The following is a 6,201-nucleotide window of genomic DNA, read 5'->3' as shown; positions in this document are numbered from 1 at the left end:
AAACAACTTGCTTCACATGCTCTCTGAAGTTTTAGCCTAAGACTGCTTTGTCCATGCTAACACTAGGATAGCTGGTCTATACGGTTGACTTTACAACCATCACCATAAGGGTTGTTTGGACTGTTACAGGGTGCCCTCTAGAATAGTGGACATCATATACCAGGCCAACTTCTCACACATATGAAATTAAGAACAGAATGCTGTGACAGAGATTTGCCATACAGACTTCATGACATAATTATCATTTCAACATGCCACAACCATTAAGACTACTGTTGACTTGCTAGGTTGGAATCTTTGTAGAGACTGTAGCCCTAGAAAGTACATAAAGCCTACATAAAGATCGTTTTACTCTCACCTCCAAGCGCATGAGCGAAACATGTTGGAGGACTGAAAATAGCTCCCTGCAAGGAAGCAGAATTGAAAAAACAAACACTTAAAAACTATAAATTAACCAAGAATGCACACAGTATGTGCTAAACTTTAACAGAATTACAATAAAAAAGAATTATTCCAGCTTAAAGAGTCATCATTGTGCATCATACACAAGGATAAAAAATTAGAGCATCACTCAAACAGGCCCATACTTTATGAGAGACATTTTATCATATCAACTTTTATGTTATATGAGTTATTTTCCTTAGGTTGCCAAGTATCTGGGCATAAAGGCCATTCTCAGTCAAGGGATTTTTGGACACCAAACTAGGGGGCCCATTAGGATGGCAGGCGGTTCGCCCCCGCCGGGCCGGCGGTAGCCACCGCCAGCCCGGCGAGGGCGAACCGCCCGCCATCCACATCAGAAAGACCCCAGCCATATTAGAATGGCTGGGAGGTCCGCGGTGGATGGAAAGACCGTCCACCAGTCGACTCGTCGACCGGGCGGAAACATGTTTAATATTGTGGCGGTGTCTGCAAGACACCGCCATCCATATTAGGATGTTGGTGGAGATCAGCCTTTCCATGGCGGCGTTGGCCCCATGGAAAGGCATGTGGTCTTTGATTTTGGGGGCCTGTTACCGGGCCCCCAGAGTGTGGGGGGGGGGTGCACAGAGGGGGTACTTATGGTACCCCCCTGCATTTGCATGCACAAGGTTGCAGGCACCGCGCCGTGCCTGCCACGTTGTGCAAGCAAATGCACAACATGCATTTCTGACATTGTGGCGGGTGCTGCTGACAGCACCGCCTGCTGTAATGTTAGGACTGCGGAATGCGCCCGCCAGTGTCGCGGGGGCATCATAATGCATATGGTGGGACCGCCGCACCTATGGCGTGTGGTCCTTTTAGCCGTAGCGGTGGGGGGCAGACTGTGACTGCCCACCATCATAATAGTGCCCTAGGTTTTTGACTCAATGACCACAGCAGGCATACAAATAAATGCAGTTCCTCCTATGTGCCTTCTTCTGCACTGTCTTCAGATATCACTCTTAAACATCAGAGCAGTAGTCTAGTCATGCACAAGAATCCAAGATACAAAGATACGCCATTTCATACCTTGACATCCCAAAAATGTGGATCACTTACTGGTGGTATCAGCATCTTCAAGGTCTCCTCGTGATAGGCTTCAACATTCTCCCACAGATCAGAACATCAAGTTATGGCAGCGGAATGCCTGTGGTTAATATGAATAACATTAAGAGCAAAATATTAAATAATTCCAGCTACATGTCAATTGAGTATCCACATTTGAATGGAGCAGTGTCTTTAGTTAACTGTGTGGTAGTCTACCAGTCACAAAAACGTTATCAGAGTTTCTCAATAAAATATTTGTTTAGGCCAAATAAATTTGGTCTACATTAAATGCTCCCCCTTACAAGCAACATGAAAATCAGGGAAGATTATCCATTCAATACCTAGAGGAAATGTGCGACCAATCTCTGCCACTCACTGTTGGTCAGCTCCTCGACAGGGCCAGTCAACGTCTTGATTTCATACTCTCACAGATCATGAAACTCATAATTTTGAACTATCTTCCCCAATACCTTTTGGATTATGCACCCTTGTTAACTTGGACTTCCAATTAATACAACTCTAGCTACAAGAAGTAGATAATAAACTAAGATTTTGTTTTGCTCTTAGGTAACTCAAGTTGTTTTTTTAAGGATAATGACGTCTCAAATAGAAATAGTCTTTTACATAAAGTCCTCTGCCTGTTTCCTCTTCTACGTAGATACGAGCAGTAATTGGGCCTTTGAATTCTTCCTCCCAGCAGCGAATTTCTATAAGTGCAAAAAAACCCAGCTAGTAATGCGAAAGAGAGAACAATATTAAATAAAGTTGTAAAAAGAAAATAAACCAATTATCTCCCGACTGCTTTTCTATTCGTTTTCCTATTTGCTTTTTTTCTTAAAGAAACTGATATTACCACATTCTTGCTTTATCTCTGCCAGGCTGTCTTTTCAAATGTTTTTATGTTGTACATCTACTCAATTCTTTCCTTTTCTTCTTTTGTTTCCTACTTTCTGCCCAGTTTTCAGATGTTTGTATACAATTCCTGCGTGTCATTTTTGACACTTTCTATGAGATCTCTATCTACTAGAAGTTTGCTACTCCCTGGTAAGAGTCTCCTGCTCTCCCTTAAAGGTTAAGCAGCTTTTTTCTAAAAGTTACAGAATTTTCGCCAACAGCATAAACTTCTAATTGCCTTTTTCCTTTTCATGTAGGTTCTGTTAGGGATACTATCAGCCCACATTCGGGAGCCTATGAGGCAATCTGGGGGCTACTGGACTTAAGATTTGGGGCTGGGGTTGTTTGCCTCCGATGTCCCAGGGTCAATCTTGCAACACTGGGTCAAGTTCAAAACCTTTAGCAATTTACTCTCAGTGGTAATGATGGTGAGCAGTCACAAGCATCTCCGAGAGTAGCGTGGGGGTGTGCAAGCTCAGAACTCATCAACCGCGCAAAAACTGATTGCCTAATCCAGTGCTTTACTTTGGTAAAGAAAAGTACTTTACTACATGCATTAAACATAATACTTCACAGAACAGACTAAAGGTACAATTAATTTTAAAGTGCTTGGACTACTGTGCCTTGGATCCTCATACCCGGCCGGGAATCTCTCATTTGAATAATTAAGCAAATCCTACTTTAAGAATGTGAGCTCCCTAGGGCTGGTATTAAAGCTCAGGTGCAAAGTACACCTTTGAATAGTTTGTGTGCTCAGTTATCTTAAATATTACCTATCTTAAAGGTCTCACCACAGAGAAGCTGTTTCCATCCTCCTCGGGCAGTCATTGGGGACCTACAGTACTTACCCTTCTTGTTTCTTTTTCCTGGAGCAGACATGCCAGCTGGAGGTTCTACCTGTACTTACACAGAGGCCACAGTAGGTTGCAGCAGAGGCTGCAGCCAGGTGTCTGGCTGGCAGGTAGGTCTCAATGACAAAGCAGTCCTCCAGCTTCTGGGCTTGGGTTTGATATTGCCATTGTGTCAAGGGAGTCCGAGGTCACAGGAGCACAGTCCATCTAGGGAGCAGTCTCTGAAGTACACAGTCTGTTTCGGGCACAATTTCCCGAAAGCAGTGGCATGTTCTGCTCTGGCACAATTCTTTGAAGCAGTGCACTTTCCTCTTGTGCACAGATTCTTCTTGGGGTTCTCGTTTCAAATCATTCATATGGTAAGACTCCACCCACACTCCTAAGAAAATTGATTGCACTCCTCAGACTCCATGTTCTGGTGGACCCACAGACCACTGGGATCCAGTTCCTTCTGATTCTCCCTGGACAGAGACACCACCAGCAGAGGTAGCAGACTTGTTCAGTTTCTTGCAGGCAGGCTGACTGAAAGCACTTCTGGTCAAAGAATATAGTTCTTCCTTCCAGGCAAGAATTCAGGTAATGTCGGCTCACCTCTGGGAAGCTAGGACTGGTTGAGCATCAGTCCACTAAGTACTCTGCAGAGTTCTCCCTCCGTTAGTTAAAGAGAAATTGGAACTGGAACAACAAATGGGTCAGTGGCTCCCACATTTAACAGTTAAAGTGGATAGGGATCCACTCTGCACTTTCAGAACCCGTTCGGAGTGGCTCTCCTTTGAATCGTTGCTTCCAGGCTGCTTGCCACACACAGCTTTTGTTTAGAGTAATGCTCCTCACAGAAGGGTTGGCATCAGCTTCAAATGCCCATATTAGAGACACAAAGATGTGTGAGTTTTCTGCACCTGGCTATCAACAGACAGTGAGCAGGATCAATGAAGATACAAAAGGCTTGCCTCAATTTCACTCTTACAACATAGATTGCAATCTCTCTTCATCCCCACCAGCTACCAAATTGCATTGCTAGTGGAATATTAACCCACAGCTCCTCTTAGCAAATAGCCTAATTGAATTTCTGAAGAAGACTCGATCTAGATCAGCGTACGTAAGCAGAACTTCACATGAGTAGGTCAGTAGGCCTTCACTCCAGCAACACAGGTAAAAGAGTCTGGGTACAACTAAGGGTTCACAAAACATACTAGACAGCCACTACCACTCTAAAGCTAAACCCACAACAGGGTCAGTCATCCACTGTCAATAAATGAAGGCACCCTTGGTGTGTCCATTCTGGGTTGATAGACAAGTCCAGGACCTTGCTCATGTCAAGGGACACTCCTAAGCATCTGTGCACACACTAGATGACTGTGAGGCTCAGGCCAAAAATCAAAAACCAGAATATCATATACCTGTAGTTGGATTCTCAACTCAGGGCAGATAAACTGACTGTATACCATGCAGGTGACATTCCTGTCCCAACAGATATTATGTATTATGAGAATAAAATCAATCTCTGTTGCTTTCTCTATTGGTATTTTTCTAATTCCACCTCTCCTCAATTAAATTCAGTGTACAACCCTCAACAGACACCTGGGTGTACAACGCCGTGCCTTCAGATCTTGTTGGGAATGCGTGTGTAGAAATAATGGGAATCCCGAAGCACCACCACTTTTTGCTTTACCTCACTTCTACTCCCTCCAGTATTATTTTTATTTGTAGGAACTACAGAATTCATCTGTGTCCTAGCCTTCTGCCTGTCCAGCAGTGGTTGAGATCTCTTGGTCTTCCCACTTCAGCTTCAGTGGATTGGCGATCATGCTTGCCCTCCCATCATTGCACAACTCTTTCACAGTGTTTTCCCTTCCGTCGCTTTGTCCTTCTTCCTTTCATCAGGAAAGCTTCTCCACCACTTGCTCTTAGTCTTTCCTGTATTCCTGCTGACTGATTTTTTAGTCCATTCTATTTTTTATCTCCTAGATACTGCATAAGGAGTTGAAGTGATCATGTTTCTAGATGAGATAAGTGCTCCCTGTTATAACTCAGAAGCTTTTCTGGGCAGAAGAAACAGAGAGCACCCCCCTCACTCCCTATAAACTATTTTGTCTTGGTTCTGTAACTTCAGACACATAACTAATGTTTTTCTTAATCAAGCTTTTGATCCAACTGGTAATTAGCCTCATCAGTAATTCCAGCCTTCTCAACAAACACAGTGATTAATACTCTTGCCAAAGTGCCTCCACCCAACAACAAGCCCAGGATCAACTCAGCAAAAGCACGAAATAAAAAATTATGCTAAAACGCTCTTGAAATATTAAGTTTAAAGAATTAAATCAAACCTTCAACCAAATGTGTCAGTCTGACTTATACACTAACAGTTGTATAAAAATGTAAATGCATTTTAGAAGCTAACAACTCGGGCAAAAAAGTCTTGAAAGCCTGTCATGAAATTGGTACTTATTTATTCTTTCTCCACATTCCATCTTAGTAGCTATGATAAGAGATCATGGTAAACTTTCAGGACAAAATAAAGATTTTCCTTACAGAATTACCTCCACCACTCAACAGCATGATCATTGTTTAGGAGTCATTCCTGTAACACTGCATTCAGACAATTCAGTACCAAGATCCTGAAAAATCCTGGATTATCAGTCCCTGAAGGGCACAGCCCAACTCAATGCGATCTGTAACAACAGGCATATGAAACCATTTTAACTAGCTGTCAGAATTATCATCAGAAAATGTGTTAATTCTTCCCTCCAGGTGGAGGACATCCCACAACCACTCAATCATGCTCTGACCATTCCACTATTGAAGATTTGATTTGATTTGATTGTTTTGATTTATGAATTTGTAAAGCACACAAATGCCGAATGCTTTCCCAAAGTCTCTTGCCCACCATCAGCCTTTATCTTCTTTCAAAGCCTTGCCAACATTTTTAACATTATGGTATATACAC

The sequence above is a fragment of the Lissotriton vulgaris genome, chromosome 4_1 (assembly GCF_964263255.1).
Source record: "Lissotriton vulgaris chromosome 4_1, aLisVul1.2, whole genome shotgun sequence".
In the NCBI taxonomy this organism is placed as follows: Eukaryota; Metazoa; Chordata; class Amphibia; order Caudata; family Salamandridae; genus Lissotriton; species Lissotriton vulgaris.
The sequence above is the reverse complement of the archived record's forward strand: the minus strand, read 5'-3'. Positions refer to the sequence as shown.